Genomic DNA, 17,038 nt, shown 5'->3' on the forward strand with positions numbered 1-17,038 from the left:
CCACCCTGTTTTAAAAGAACAGGCAAATGTTTGTGATTCATGGGGGCAGCCATCTTTTTGGTTGAAAGGAGGTGACAAGGAGCAGGAGACACAGTTCCAACTATCCTGTGTCCTGATTACCCCTCCCAGCTGCACACACTAGGCCTCAAATGTCAAATTCAAAATGTAAAAAAAAAAAAATGCACCAAAACAGCAGAAAGAGAACAATAAAATCAGAAATCCCATCATGCTTTGCACAGCATCAGGGGAAAAAAGCCCGGGCAGTTTTCTTCTGTGCAGCTAAAAATGAGGTTTGTATAAGAGAAACAAAGTTCTGATGCTGTGAAACTGTTAAAGAAACACAAAGCCTTTCATTTTTCGTGGTTATGTTTTTTGTTCAATTAAAATACTTTTTCTATGTGTTTGTGTGTTTATTTACTTTTAACTCTTAAAGGAAATGGGTAAGGGGTACTACAAGTACCTCTATACTCATTTCTCCTGGGAGGGGGGTGGGCATCTGGGGGACCCCTTTTTAAAGGGGACTCCCAGATGCCACCATGAACCCCTCCCCAGGAAATCGCGGCCTCCACCTCCACCGCCCATCGGAGGTGGAGAAGAGCCCCTTGTCCTTGGATTGGACAAGGGCTCGGAGGGGGAGGGGAAAGCTTGGCTGTCCCTCCCCTTCCGAGACCCCCCAATCCATGGACCATGCGGGCTGGTATAGTCAGGGTGCGGAGCCCCACGCGGCCGGTGCTCCGCATTCTGGCTATCCCAGTCTGCATGGGGGACAAGGGGTTAAAGAGGTCTGGGAGGGGGGACCCCACGTCGTTTTTTTTATATTTCCCACACTCAGAACGAAGTAAGTAAAACTCTTCCCACTTGGGGGAATCTATGAAAATAAAACACTATTGTTACCTGTGCAAAAAAAACTGACATTTTCCGCATTTAAAAGACATTTTCGCCCTTGAAACTTAAAAATCGATTTTCTCAAAAACTATAAGGTCTTTTTGAAAAAAAAATTTTCCTCTTATTCCCACTGATCCCCTTAATATACCCTGTGAATTTGGTGTTCCTAAATTTTAAGCAGGCTTTGCTATTAACCGTTAAAGTCGGCGGGTTTTTAAATGTATATATTTTTCCTTTGAAACTTTAACATCGATTTTCTCAAAAACTATAAGGTCTTTTTGAAAAAAAAATTTTTCCTCTTATTCCTTCTGATCTCCTTAATATATTCTCCAAATTTGAGGCTCTTAGCACTTAAGGGGGCTTTGCTATTAACCCTTAAAGTCGGCGGCTTTTTTATATTATACGGGAGCGTAATATTACGCGATTACGGCAGACTGTGTAATTTCAATGGGAGTTTACTGTCTTACGCGTAATTTGTTACGCGTAAAACGTAACCCTACGGTCTACGCGTAATTAATTACGCGTAATACCGTAACCTTACACGTAACGCTTACGGTGCATTTGTAGTGAATTACGATGCGTAATTACGCTAATGCGTAATTTCGGCCCAGCACTGATTTTTAGTCCGGATGTTCACTTTAAGCAACTGACCACTGTGAACCTAGCCATACATTATAGTTTGTTTCTCTCCTTTTCTAAAAAATAAAATTTGCACATCAAAATATCATTTAGCTCAAAACCACTCTTCCAGAAAATGCACATGTGCATTGACCTCTGACTGTTTGCTTTTTTCTACCTGTTTGTATATTAGCTATTCCCTCACATATTTATTCAATAATACATCTATTATGTTTTTTTTGGTTTGGCTATTTTCCGGCATTGAAACGACTTATGTTGCAGTAAACAATTTTAATATACTGCATTTCACAATATCCTGTAGCTCTACAGAAACCCTGCAGGAAGCAACTTCCCTCAGTGCGTGGTTTTGATGAATAGCCTGTGTGTTTTTCCAAGATCTATTAGATATCTTGTTAAGTACAGCAAAAAACATTATTCATGATCTTACATAAAAATTAGTGTGATGACTTTGTTTTTTCTAAAATGTAGCCTATCTGAATTCTAGATGCAATTAGCATTACCAATTCAATTGAAAAATGTGAAAAATGTATACTGTTAAGTGTAAGAGAACTTTATTTTCAGACCTAGTTCACTGTGGACAGGTGCGTTCCAGAATACTGTAATTCTGCATTTCAACTCACTTCACATACAATTCTATGGGCCTGTTCACAGTGCTACATTGTAACTGATCACTTTATTCTAACTCACTGCCTGCAGAATTTGTATTAAAGTCTATGGCCTTGATTCACTAAGGCTGGATTCACAGTGGTCAGTTGCATAATGCACGAGTTGTAATGCGTTAAAATGAGTGTGAACTGCAGTGGAAACTGGACATTGACTTTAATGCAGCAAGTTAGAATAAAACGATCAGTTACAACGCTTTACAGTGATCAGCCACATAGAATTATATGGGCAGTGAGTTAACCTACAGAATTATTCTGCAATGTAACTGAGCACTGTGAACCTAGCCTAAAGGGTGCTAAGTGTTAGCACGCTCGCTAGTGAAAAGGCACTTAGGACGCGAAAACGGCCACTTCATGCTCTAATATGCACGCAAGCGTTTGCACGTGCAAAGACTAGCTCTGCACACGAAACGTCACATCAGTGTGCGTGAAACGTCGCACCTTTCGCGTGCAAAATAGCCTGAAAAGCTATTTTACATGCAAACGGTGCGACGTTTCGGGCGCACCAACTTAACGCGCGATCAGTAACAGCTTTGGACGTGCAAACTACTTAGCACCCTTGTTTGCACTTCCAAAGCTTTTAGGCATGCTAACTGTGTTAGCACACTTTTGTGAATCATGCCCTATGTCTAGTCTCCATTGCAGTTCACACACATTTTAACGCGTGCATTATGCAACTGACCACTGTAAATCCAGCCATAAACAGCTACATGGTACATTTTGTTTTTTTATTAAGAAAACCGTAATGGGGAACACAGTATAGAAAATTATTAGTTGTTTCTCATATTTGTATTTCACCAGCCTGTTATAAAATGTTGCACAGATGGAAATAAATGATGACATTTCATTATTTCGGGTCTTGGGCCAGAATTTACATTTCTTGTGGAATATGGAAAGCTGGAATTGACCACTTGATTTTCCCCATAAAAACTGGAACTTTCATGTGGTGCCATATTTAAGCCAATCACAGTAGGTCTAGAGATGTGTCTCACGGTCACTAGGGGTTACAGCCAAATTATGTTGATGGGAGTGCACGGTCAAAGCAGGAGGATGTGATGCCTTCAATGATACAATAATCGAAAAAGGGGCAGCTGGCAAAATTGTATTAGTTTCCGAGATTGACAAACCAAGGTGCCAACATTTTTGGACTGCATCAATGCTGATATCTGTCCACTGCTCAATGGTGCAAGTCCAGGTTTACTATCAAATAAAGCATCATTCCTTGATTTTTGGGGATTTAACTTTAATATTTTATCAAACCTAAATGGTATAGTGATCCAGAAGGTCTAAGTTACACCAATATGTGTACTCTATACATGCCTGTGTGCTGGAAATTTTTGTGGTCTGTTTGCTTAAAAAATACAGTATTTAATAATGCCAATGATAATAATTATAATAATGCCAACATTCTTATAGTGCTTTTGCCCTGTTGGACTCAAGGAGCTTGAGAGCTGCAGCCACTTAGGGCATGCTCAGCAGGCCACCCTGGAGTGTTAGGGAATCTTGATCAAAAACTCCTTACTGAATATTTATCGGCTTACTGAATAGGAAGAGCCGAGACTCCAAACCCTGGTGCCTTCTAACCAGTAAACTATCCAGCCATGTACTACATATAATTACTAAGAAAGGTTGGCCTAACTGGACTTATTTAGCTTGGGGAAAAATGCCCTGGGGACGTGATTACCACATATTTTTTTCACAATTTCAAGCTTTATTAAACATAAAGAAAAACATGACAATATGGTAGGATAAACATTATACAACTGGCAGAATCAAAAAAGTGGATTTGGTAACATATGTGTTCTAACAATGTACTAAGGGGGCCTGGGTATTAGAAGTATGCTAACAAGATAGGGGAAAGCGAAATAACCCAAGCAAGACAAAGATCAATAGTCACCAATCCTTCTCATATAACAGCAGATATAATAAGCTATGTATAGACACAGTAGGTGTATTCAGAAATAAACCACACAGCCCTACATACCTGTGTATCCATATACCCAAGTGAGAGAAGAGAAAGAGGGAAGCTACAGAGGAGGAAGTAAAGTGGTAAGTATCTTATCGTCAGGGAGACAGTTGAGCCCAGCTGGTCAGTATAGACATTATCAATTGTTTAAGAAGCCAAAAAATTCTTATATTCGTCTGTGCATTGATATTCAAACCACACCATCCAGGTCATTGAGTGCTTTTCATTTTGGTCTTTGGACATGTGTATCATTTTTTCCATGCTTTCAATCGCATCTACCTTTCTGATCCAATCTTTCACAGATGGAGGGGTGGAAGTTTTCCATCTCGCAGGCACCAAGGCCCTGGCCGCATTCACCATGTGAATCACAAGAGATCTCTTGTAAGATTTAATTGATTCCATTGTGTTATGTAGTAGGAGAGAGTCTGGTGAGAAAATAATTTGGTCACAAGAGATTTTTTCCATAATTCGATGGACCTGAGTCCAAAATGGTTTAATTAAGGGGCAAGCCCAAAATATGTGTAGGAGTGAACCTCCAGATAGGCCACATCTCCAACATGTGTCAGGGATTGACGAGTAGATTTTGTGTAAGGAGGATGGGGTCCTGTACCAACGTGAGATGATTTTGTATCCCATCTCTTGGATGCTAACGTTTAAGGATCCCCTGTGATTCAGAGTGAAAATCTTTTGCCACTGTTCAGCATCCAAAACAGTTCCCAGGTCCACTTCCCAGTATTTCTGAAAGTTGAGTTTATCTACACAGGGCATCTGTGTTATCATCTGGTACAGAATAGAGATTAAGTGACCTGGTTTCTCCTCCGCTAATATTAACTCTTCAAAGGGGGTGAGTGGTTTTTTCCAGTTAAATTTTAGTTTGAGAGAGTTCAGGAAATGTCTAATTTGAAAGAATTGCCATTGAGTTAGAGTGTTGCCCTCTCTCAGCACGGACATCTCAGTGTAGGATTTGACTGATACTCCAGAAATGAAATCTTTGATTCTGGGACAACCATCCTTCGTCCATTCTCTGAGGAATGGTACATCAGGAGCCGGTGAAAATGCTAAGTTATCGCCTATTGGGGTAATCTTACTTGGAAATGAGGACAAACCCAAGGAGGGGAGAATTTTTCTCATTGTTTTAATTGTAGCCAAGAGTAAGGGATTGATCCAGGTCTTTTGGATCGCACTTGGAACGTCCGACCATCCAATAGTTTGTGCTTTTCTCTCTGCAGTTTCTTGTTCAATGAGGACCCATTTTTTTTGTCTCTTAATATTGGACCATTCAACTACTCGAGAAAGTTGTGATGCTACATGGTATGCGGACAAGTCGGGTAAGGCAACTCCCCCAGACTCTTTATTGGAGGAGAGTGTTGTTCTCTTTATTCTGGGTGGTCTGTTCCCCCAGATAAATTTATTAATGTATTTTTGGAGGTCCCTCAAATAGGCCGGGGGAAGTGAAATCGGTAGACATTGGCTAATGTAAAGGAATCTGGGAAGGAGGTTCATCTTTACGGACGCCATGCGTCCAAACCAAGAGAGGCTTTTTTTTTGTCCCCAATCTAGCAAGTCCGCCTTCAACGCAGTCCTCACCCACTCAAAGTTTTGTTTAAAAAGATCATTGAGATTTTGAGTGATGTTAATCCCCAAATATCTCAAACTACCACCCGCCCAGGCAAAAGGGAACGACCCCCTACAAAAATCCACTATGTGTTGCTCCAGTGTGACATTCAGAGCTTCAGATTTATGGAAATTTATTTTCAGGTTTGATAGATACCCAAAATCCTCAAATCTACGCATTAAATTAGGTAGGGAGATTAATGGGTCTTGTAGGAAAAACAATAGATCATCTGCAAAAGCAGCTACTACATGGTAATGGGCGCCAATTTGAATTCCTTTAATCGATCTATCTTCTCTTACTGCGTTCAGGAAGGGTTCAAGCGTGAGGATATAAATGAGAGGGGATAGGGGGCACCCCTGCCTTGTTCCATTGCTTATCTTCAGTGGGGTGGATAAGCAGCCGTTCGCCCTCACCTGTGCGGATGGGTTCGAGTACAGAAGGTCAATTAGTTGTCTTAAAAAGGGACCTAGTCCTAGACTTGACAGGGTGGCACGTATATAATCCCATGCCACCCTGTCAAATGCCTTTTCCGCGTCTGTGGAAAGAATAAAAGAGCTAATATTGTGTTTCTTAGCAAATGCCATCATACCCACTGTTCTCATAACATTTTCTTTTGCTTCTCTATTTGGGACGAAGCCCACTTGGTCACTATCAATGTGATCAGGTATATGTGGGAGTAATCTATTTGCGAGAATCTTTGCCAAAATCTTGGCGTCAAGATTCAGCAGAGAAATGGGCCTGTAGCTAGAACACTGCTGTGAGTCCTTGCCCGGTTTGGGGATCACCGTAATGTGTGCGGCTAGAAATTGTTGAGAGGGAGTACATCCAGAGGAGACCGCGTTGAAGGCCGAAATGAAGGGAGGAGCGAGGACATGTCTGAAGGATTTGTAGTATTGTGATGTTAGTCCGTCTGGACCGGGAGCCTTGCCAGTCTTTAGAGATTTAATTGCCAGCAAGAATTCATCAATAGTCAGAGGAGATTCCAAATCTTCCCTGTCTTCGGCAGAGATATGGAGAGGTTTTCCATATCTCTGCAGAAACTCTGTTATTTTAGTGGACCGGATCAGGTCATCAGAGATGTCATTTTGCGTTTGATGGGACTGTTTCAGATTGTATAAGGCGTTATAGTAGTTCCTAAACTCCTCAACAATCTCTTCTGATTTCGTCAGCTTTTTTTGGTTTTTACCGATTATGGAAGCTATCTGTGAGCGTATTGTTTGTTTCCGAAGGGCTCTAGCTAAATATTTTCCACTTTTGTTGCCCATTTCATAGAAAATCTTTTTCCCAGCAAGGATTTTACGTTTAGCGTCTGAAAATAGTAAGTGTTGAAGTTGGGCTCTGCAAGCGAACAGTTCCTCCAGTGTTTGAGTGGCCAGTGATTGTTTATGTGCTTTCTCTAATCTAGATATCCGTGCTGACAGGTTGGCAACACCCTCCTCTCTTTCTTTTTTGAGTTTAGATCCCAGCCTAATAAACTGACCTCGAATCACTGGTTTGTGAGCTTCCCAAAGGGTAAGACCAGAGACCTCTGGGGTGTTATTCATATCGAAATAAGATTGCAAATTTTGCGAGAATTCTTGAACTCTATGGTTTTCTGCTAAAAGATTCGGGTTTAGTCTCCAAGACCAGGTTTTAAGTAGCTTTTCCGGGAATTCTAATACTAGGAATATTGGGGCATGATCCGAGAGAGAAATATTGCCAATCCTGGCATCCTTTATTATTGACAGGTCTCGCTGAGCTACAAGAAAATAGTCAATGCGTGAGTATTTATTGTGTATATTGGAATAAAACGAGTAATCCCTGACTTTTGGATGAATTAAGCGCCATGAGTCCATTAAGGAGAGATTATGGAGACTGTTTTTAATTTGTTTAAGAGCTTTGTATGACATCACAGATGTTCCATTAGAACAGTCAAGTAAGGGATATAAAGGTACATTAAAATCGCCTCCTACAATCAGGATACCTTGCGCAAAGCCCATCAGTTTATGTATAGCTGAGGATATAAAGGAGGTCTGTTGCCTATTAGGGGCATAGAGATTAGCTAATGTGACCTGTCTTTCGCCCATCTTGCCCTTCACAAAAATAAAGCGACCGTTCGGATCATGCTCCACTTCCTCCACAGAGAAGGGGAAATCTTTATGGAAAAAAATTGATACACCCTTCGTTTTGGTTGAGGGGGATGTAGCATGGAAAGCCACAGGAAACCTATAGTCAAACCGAGATGGTATGTGGTTAGGTCTCAAGTGTGTTTCCTGAAGGAAAGCCACTTGAGTTTTTTCTTTTTGTAAGTAATTGAAAATGGAAGTTCTTTTCTCTGGAGTATTTAATCCATTCACGTTAAATGACATCATGTTTACTGTCATTAGATTATTGGATGTCTGTGGCTTTCCATCCTTGTAAGGAGGGTGGCCTGCCGAGTACCTGGGCATGCTTGTTCTGTTTGGGGGATAAGATACCTCAGGGGATGGTGCAGGGAAGAAATCTAGATAGGTTGTATAGAGAAATTGAGGAAAGAATAGTACAGGAAATAAGTAGAACAGAAAGAATTGGTACATGGATAGGTTTCCTTATAAGCATGTAGGTATTTAGATAAGAGTACACCTACCAGTTGGTAGCTACCAGCCCACGTGAGCACCACGTGGCATGTAGTGCCCACCTTTTTCGTGGGAAAGGCAATCAGTGTATGCACGGACACACTGTGTGAGGAGTGAGGTAGACGTCCAGCGGGATGAGCCTATCACCAAGGCGAAAAAAGGAAAAAAAAACGGTGTTATTGAAGATTGAGTACACTGCTGTGTCCGCCCATACACTGAGCTTACTTTCTCCGGTTTACCCCCCCCATGGACAATTACAACAAAAGAGATAATGCTGAAACACTATATTAACTTTAACCTAGTATATAATATAATAATAAGGGGCTCAACAGATAAATCCTCAGCATTGAGTCTTAAGCCTTCATTTAAACACTAAACAGAGTAGAATACCCAAACAATATTCCTCGCATAGTAGTTACCCTGAGCATCGTTAGTAGCTCTTTAACATAATCTGAAACAGTAGGTTACGTCAAGCATATCAGGAGTACATATATAATTTCTGTTGGAGGGACCATTCCGCCCCGCCACCCCGGGTGGGGGCCCCAAAACGTCCGGGGCCCCCCTCCGGTGCGGCGCGGCGAGCTTATGTCACCCCCGCGTCCCCTCCCCCCTCCATATCAACACCTCAGTATAATATCAAGCCGGTTACTTCTGACCATAGTACAATTGGCACATTTCTATCAGAAAGGGCTTTTGGGGAAATTCTGTGGTATATCAAGCATATAACATCATATATTAGATAAGGTGGTGGAACCGCATATCGTCAAAACAGTTACAGCGTGCTGCATGGAGTAAGCGGCACGGTTTAGGGGGAGAGAAACATCTTGGAAAAAAAGGGGGGGGAAGAACGAAGGCGGGGGGAGGCAGTCCCCCCTTTTCAAGTGCAAACCTATTTGGCTATGTATTCCTCAGGATTAGGTGTCCCATGAAGGCACTAGTGAAGGCATAAGGAACCAGGGAGATCATTCCTCTTCGGAGGAATCATGGACGGATCCCTCAGATTGGCGGGGGGATCTCGTTTCATGTGTGAAGTCCACTTCAGCTTGAGCCCGTCTGTTCTCTTCCTCTATCTGCTTTCTAATTTTAGGCGGTTTATTAAAGGTAGCTCTTAATTCGCTTAGGTCACCGTCCCAGTCCGGTAGATCAACAGCAGGGTTGCCTACATCTTCACAAAAGTCAGCTAAGCCAGTTATGGAGTGCAGGGTGTATTGTTTTCCGCTGACAGCAACAGTGAGGGCAAACGGAAATCGCCATTTGTAGTTGAGGCCCTTATTCTTAAGTGCAGAGAGAAGAGGTTTCATCACTCTTCTTTTAGCCAAGGTAATGGGCGACAGATCTTGGAAAAGCTGAATAGGGGTATCGTTAAACATAATCTCCTCTTGGTCTCTAGCTGCACGAGTGATTTCTTCTTTTAGAGTAAAAGATTCTAAACAACATATAATGTCTCTTGGTTGCTCACCGTCAGATGCTCTCGGTCTCAGGGCTCTATGTGCTCTCACAAACCCGACATGCGAATCAGAAGGTCGTTCCAGGATGTTGTTGAAAATGGTGGTTAGCGCTTTTATTATATTGTCCTGCGTCACGGATTCCGGGATCCCTTTTATGCGCAGATTACATCTCCGACCACGATTATCTAGATCCTCCAGTTTACGAGCGTGCTCATCTAGTCTCCCCTTATGTTTTAGGGAGGTGTTGTGTAGAGATTTTAGATGTGCATCTCTCTTTTCCCCTGCTTCTTCCATCGTGCGTAGTTTGAGGCCTATACCGACCATATCTGCTCTCATCTCCGCTATCGCACTGTGAAGAGAGGCTTTGATATCCTCCGCCATGGTGTGCATATCTGCTAAGGTAGGTGCTGTATGTTGCTTATCCGTACTCTTGGATGGAGCGGATGAGGAAGATCCTGGGGATGAACGAGCGGATCCGGCTTCTTTCGGCGGCGCCATCTTGGAAGTTTGAGAACGGAGTGTTTGTGAGCGGAATAAGTCTGGAACCGTTCGCTTCACTTGAGCGGTTTTAGGTTTACCGTCTGCCCGAGTTGTTTTCTGACGGCGAGAACTCTTTTTGTCCATGGGTGGGTGTCCGGGATGGCTAGGGAGAAGCTTCAGGCGGACATATAGGCAGGAGCTCAGGAGTTAGGCAGCCATCACGCACCGACGTCAAGCCACGCCCCCGATTACCACATATTAACACCTCAAAGGGAAATGCAAAAGCTTGGCATATGAGCTTTTTGTTCCTAGGCTTATACAAAGGACAAATGGGCCCATATGCAATTCACTTTTTCACCTGAGTTTTTTCCTAGGTGATATTTTCATAAGTTGTTATAAAATGCTATTTTATCCACCAGCTAGCAAGAAAATGCTCAAAATAATTTTGATAGTACATCCTTACCAACTTTTTGGTACTTTTTCAGTTGTAAAATGCTGAAAATTTAGTTTACAGAGAAAATGAAAATTATCTACTAGGAGATAACTCAGGTGAAAAAATTTATTGCATATGGGCCATGGACTTAAGTCATTACTGTTTATAACGCCGGACGATAGATTCTGTTGCTTGGTAACAGGCGGTAATGTAAGTACGCAAAGTGCGTCCATGGGACGACTTACAGCAGAGCTTCGGCTTTGTTTACATGTCCACAGCACGTGGACACAGATTGGTTGGCGTTTTTTCAAGGTGGTCTTCCTCTGCTTCCTTACTCCTTCCCGATTGGTCGGCGGTTGTTAGAGGTTTTTCTCTATTTCCTGACACACACGGATACAGCGTCCTGACTTTGATCGTGTACAGGCTGATAGCTGCACTTTACACTGCGGGTTGTACATCCATTTAGTGAGTATAATGTTTAAGGTTGATTCACCTATGCTTACGTATATTCTGCTAATTAGGTGGTTATTTAATACATGTATAGGGGACCAATGAGAGGTGAGGGAAGTTGTGGATAGGTGGAGTTTGCATTACTTATTAGCAGTTCCCCATCAGGTTTGCTCATTATAATATGCTCACTGATTGGTTGTTCTGTTGTGTGTGTATATATATATATGTGTGCTTTTAACTTGCAACTTCAGAAATAGGCACAGCTTGAAAAAGGGTGCCAGTCCGAAACAGTGGACTGCTGCTGCACATCAGTTCTTTTAATATGTTTGTTTTTTGATATGAATAAAACTCTTCGAAGTGGTGCAGATTTCTTCATACACTTTGCCGTTTGAATTCCGGAGGTACCTGGAACAAATTCTGCACACCTTACCCTATTGTTGGGGACTATTGAGTGCAATTCCCAATCCAAAACTTCAATAGAAACACCTTCACTGGCTGTAATCCTGTGAGTAAAATGTGTTCAGAAATGATAGAAAGCTGAAATATACTGTAGCTTCAAATAGGTGTGTAAATAACTCATCAGCTGCAGTTCTGTGTGTCTGATCATGTGTCTGTCTCTCTCTGCCTTGCAATGTAAAGTAAACAATTTACAGACAGGGACAGTTCATTCTGAATGGGAAGGGGGGGGGGGGGGGGGCATGCAAGAACAATAATGAAGTACAGGTTCTTCTCTTCAGATCCTTTCTCTGTAGCTGACAAATCTCTCAGCTGTTTTCAAATGATCTGTGAAAAAGTAGAGTGTGTGTAAGCAGGGCAGAAACAAACAGTAAATCATTCTGCTGTGATTAGTGACACACGTGAAATCTGTCTACATGGTATAGCTCTAGCCTCTACCCTGACGCCGACACAAACAGTTACAAGCAGCTTATAAACAAAGCATTTTTTTCACACAGGCTGTGATGAGAGACCTCTGAAAAGGTTAGTCATAAAAGGCACCTGGAAAAGATGGCACACAGTGATGCTGGTATGGCAGTTTTTTAAAACGTTATTTTACTCTAATTAAAGTTGATTTACTCCATTTCAAAATATCATTAAGGTGATTACATAGCAATTCTAATTTCAAACCACTAGATGGTGCTATTTAATATAATGGGCATTACAAGTACTTAACTATTCTCTGAGGACAATTTCATGCAAATAGTATAGCATGGGGCTAATAGTGCAGACTAAAGGCTTATACACACATCAGACTATAGTCTTTGGAAAATGAAAGATCACAGACCAATCTTACCACCCTTCATGTAGTATGAGAGCCATACTCTACACAGTCTTTTCTATGGAGCTGAACTCCCCATCAGAAAAAAATCTTTGCAATATGCTGCACACACAGATGCTGTACAGACACAAAAGATCAGTATCTGCAAAAGATCTGTTCCTGCCAAAGATCTGTTTATGCAAATTGCATTCATAGTCTATGAGATCTGCAGATCATCATACACACGTTGTTTAACTGACATTCATCTGCAGATCAGAAAATCCATCCTGGTGGATCTGATCTGCAGCTGAATGTCTGTTAAACAAGGTGTGTATGATGATCTGCAGATATCATAGACTATGAATGCATTTTGCAGGAACGGATCTTTTGCAGGAAAAGATCTTTTGCAGATACTGATCTTTTGAATGTGTACAGCATCTTTGTGTGCAGCATATTGCAAAGATTTCTGTCTGATGGGGAGTTCAGCTCCTTAGAATAGACTGTGTAGGTATGGCTCTCATACTACATGGAAGGGGGTAAAATTGGTCTGTAATCTTTCATTTTCTAAAGACTATGGTCTGATGTGTGTATGAGCCTTTAGGGCCAGTGCACACCAAAAACCTCTAGCAGATCCACAAAACACTAGAGGTTTTTGAAGCAGATTTCAGAGCGATTCTAGGCATGTTTAGAGAGGTTTTCTAAACATGCCTAGAGTTTTTTGGAGCGTTTTTATGTAGCAGATGTCATATTTTGTTACAGTAAAGCTGTTACTGAACAGCTTCTGTAACAAAAATGCATGGAAAACCACTCTGATCTAGCGTTTTTCAGAGCGGTTTTCCACTTTCCTACACTGTAACAGTGGGGCAGAAAAACCACTCTGATCTAGCGTTTTTCAGAGCGGTTTTCCACTTTCCTACACTGTAACAGTGAGGCAGAAACGCCTCAGAAATCTAAAAAATGCTGTAGCCCCCAAGTTTGCGTTTGTGGAAAAAAAACAACCTCTTCTACCAACTTCTACCTATGCCTAGCTAACTACTGTGGCACCTACCTATGCCTACCTACCTATACTAGGGCACCTACCTATGCCTACTTACCTATACTGGGACTCCTACCTATGCCTAGCTAACTACTGGGGCACCTACCTATGTCTACCTACCTAAACTAGGGCACCTACCTATGCCTATCTACCTATACTGGGTCTCCTACCTATGCCTAGCTAACTACTGGGGCTCCTACCTATGCCTACCTACCTATACTGGGACTCCTACCTATGCCTAGCTAACTACTGGGGCACCTACCTATGCCTACCTACCTATACTAGGGCACCTACCTATGCCTATCTACCTATACTGGGGCACCTACCTATGCCTACCTACCTATACTGGGGCACCTACCTATGCCGACCTACATACAAGAAGATAATAAGGCCGTTGCTTCATTGTGGACAGACCAAATTTGATCGGCTGGACAGTCACTGTTGTTCTATCATTGAGCTACCACAGCCCGGCGACCATATGGGCTTGAAAACCGCTATCGCCACGGTGCGCACCAGTCCAGCATTGCCGTCACTACACAAACAGCTATTTGCAGTGCGTTACACAGGGAGTTTGGTGTGTCAGTGTGAAGCAGTACTCTAATTACACTCCCTGATTGATGTATACACATGCAAGATGTTTGAAAGCACTTTAGTCCTGCAATTTAGCATTCAATGTGATTTCTGCCCTTAAAACGCTGCTTTGCGTCAAATCCAGATTTTTCCCCGGGACTTTTGGCATCTATCCCACTCATCCATGCCCCCCTCCAGGTGTTAGACCCCTTGAAACATCTTTTCCATCACTTTTGTGGCCAGAAATAGTGTTTGTAGTTTTTCAAGTTCGCCTGCCCATTGAAGTCTATTGCGGTTCGAAAAATTCGCAGGTTTGTGAACTTTTTCGGAAGTTCGAGTTCGAGGTTCGCGAATCGAAAATCGGAGGTACGAGCCATCTCTATGTATGTGTACAGCTGGGGGCTAAACGGAATCGGGTAGCATAATCATAAATGTTTCTAGTTTTTAAAGTTCGCATCCCCATTGAAGTCTATTGCGGTTCGCGGAAGTTTGAACCTAAAATCGGAGGTTCGGGCCATCTCTAGTGCTAAATTGCTATTATGCGTGAAGAGATTACAGAGGCGCCACAAGGATAAGAACAAGTGCTAAAACATTTAAAAATGCTTATGAGGCAGTGGTGGACTTACCTCGTACAAGCAGACACTGAAACTGTCTTATTCAAATAAATAACACATTTATTAGCACACTCCCAAAAAAAAGGGGGGGGGGGGGTTGGGGGACTGCAACACGTTTTGCAGGCTTAAACCCGCTTCCTCAGGCAATAAAAGTTGGGAGCATACAACTGGAGACAAAGGCAGAAAGACAAGGTGTACATCAGAATCTCATGAATATGTATGATATGCGTACATTGTTATGCAAGTACCTAAAAATAGTGGTAGTTATACAGTGTGGTGATATCGAGATTCAAGGTGCCGATTGTATAAAATATATATGCACTTATTTGCATATTCAACATACTGTCGTGCATGCAGTGTAAACTATGTGGGGTACATGTGTAGTGGATTGGGTGGGTGTGTGATAATGCTAATGTATATGTGGGGAAAAGGTGGTAGTGGGCAAGAAGGGCAGGGGGCAAGTGGGTATGGGGTAATTATTATGCTTATGTAAGGGGTAGGTAATATTGGATGAGGAGGACGGAGGGCGGGGGGGGGGGGGGGGGTATTTACCAGTGGTAGGGGAATGTAAGTAAGTGCAGGTAAAGGGAGACATGAATAAACAATACCGCAAGTCACAAGTGACAAGCGCATGGGGCATTAGTCAAAATGCACATGGGCAAAAATGGCTAAGGTTCTTACCTTCAGTGATTCGGGATTACACCTGGCGTCTCTGCGCTATGGTGTAATAAACCGCCGTTTAAATAGCAATAGACCCTGCCCCTTGGCCAATCCCGGGGCTGGGGGGCCCAGAAATTTCCCGCCCGATGATGCGACCTTAGTGTTGCATCATCCGTGTGTGCCGGCTAATGGGATGCAACCTTGACGTTGTATCCATGGCGTCAGTGTAAGGACAAGCTTAGTGCAACCATGACGTCGTACTAAGGGCACGTAGCATGACAGAACTACGCAGCTAGTGTGCCTCGTGCGTGTCGTTAGTGCGCATGTGCGCGGGAGCGATCGGCCATTTTTAGTAAGGGCTAGTGGAGGAAGCCCAGTGTGTGGACATATTTGTGAAAGACAGTATTTTAGGGATAATTCGATTAGGTCATTCAGTTAATATTAAATAAATTAAAAAGCCCTTATGTGTTGTTTTAATGTTATATTAATATATATTAGATATCAGCTCATATGTTTATTTTTGATACATTGAGGGCCTCTAGTAGCCATAAAATGGCAGTGTTGTTATTAATACAATGGTACAACATTCCTATGGGGATATGTTAGTGTGTCAAGGACTTACATACAGTACTCAAGGGATTCTTTTGAAGTGCATATGTACAATCGTCAGTATGGACACATGCAAGGACTTTTACTTATAACGTGATGATAATCAGCATGAAATAGATGGTAATCAGCATAAAATAGACAGTACACTTCAGATTCAGTTGAAAAAGCATTTCAAATAGAAAGTAATTTAAATCCCACTTCCTTTTATACCATTTCAGGCACGGGAAACAAAGTAACAACCAGCCACTGCACCAGTATTTTTGTTCACTTTAAGAGGATAGATACTCTTGAGAAACCACAGAATGTTGATAATTCCAAAACTCAGTATCAAACTTTATTGTATACTGTATTGTATAAACAAAACAAGTTAACATTACACAGCAGGAAGTTGTGGGCCTTTAACCTAAGTCCTTGCTGAAACCTAAATGTATTTGCCAAAATAAAACAGGGGATCGCCTAGTGTTGACAACCTCTTATAGTACTCTCTCCCCTAGAATTGCATCTGTCATTAAAAAGTACTGGTACATCCTGTCCTCAGTGAGTGCTACTGTTCCATCTTTTAAATTCCCCCCCCCCCCCCCCCCATTGTGACATATAAAAAAAACACTGCATAAGACAGAGATGCTATACGTGCTACCTGAGAGCTGCTGTTTATCCCCTGTTTTATTGCCTGATGATGCGTGCTTGGTCCTGCGAAACACGTTGCATCTATTGGGGTACTAATAAAGTGTTTGTTTATGTCAGACAAGTAGTCTAGTCTGCTTTCGGAGTTAAGTCCACCACTGCCTCCCCAGCATATTTTAAAACTTTTAATTATTGTTTTTATTCTGCTGGCGTCTCTGTTCATCAAAGTCATTATAGTGTCCACCCCTGGTGGAAGGGGGACGCACCCCTACCTTTCTTCTATCTACAGAGTGCGACTTCTTAACCCTGAGTGAGGACAGGTCTAATCTCCTCACCTGCATTCACACTGGTTGCCTCAGCAGTAACCCTTGTTTGTGAGTATAACCTTCTCACATTACATTATTCACTATTGTTCCGAGCATACTACACCATATTGGGCTCTCTGTGTCTTTTTCTTACACTCCATAAGAGACAACATTATAAAGGCAGATATTGGAC

Source organism: Hyperolius riggenbachi, chromosome 3 (assembly GCF_040937935.1).
Source record: "Hyperolius riggenbachi isolate aHypRig1 chromosome 3, aHypRig1.pri, whole genome shotgun sequence".
Classification (NCBI taxonomy): domain Eukaryota; kingdom Metazoa; phylum Chordata; class Amphibia; order Anura; family Hyperoliidae; genus Hyperolius; species Hyperolius riggenbachi.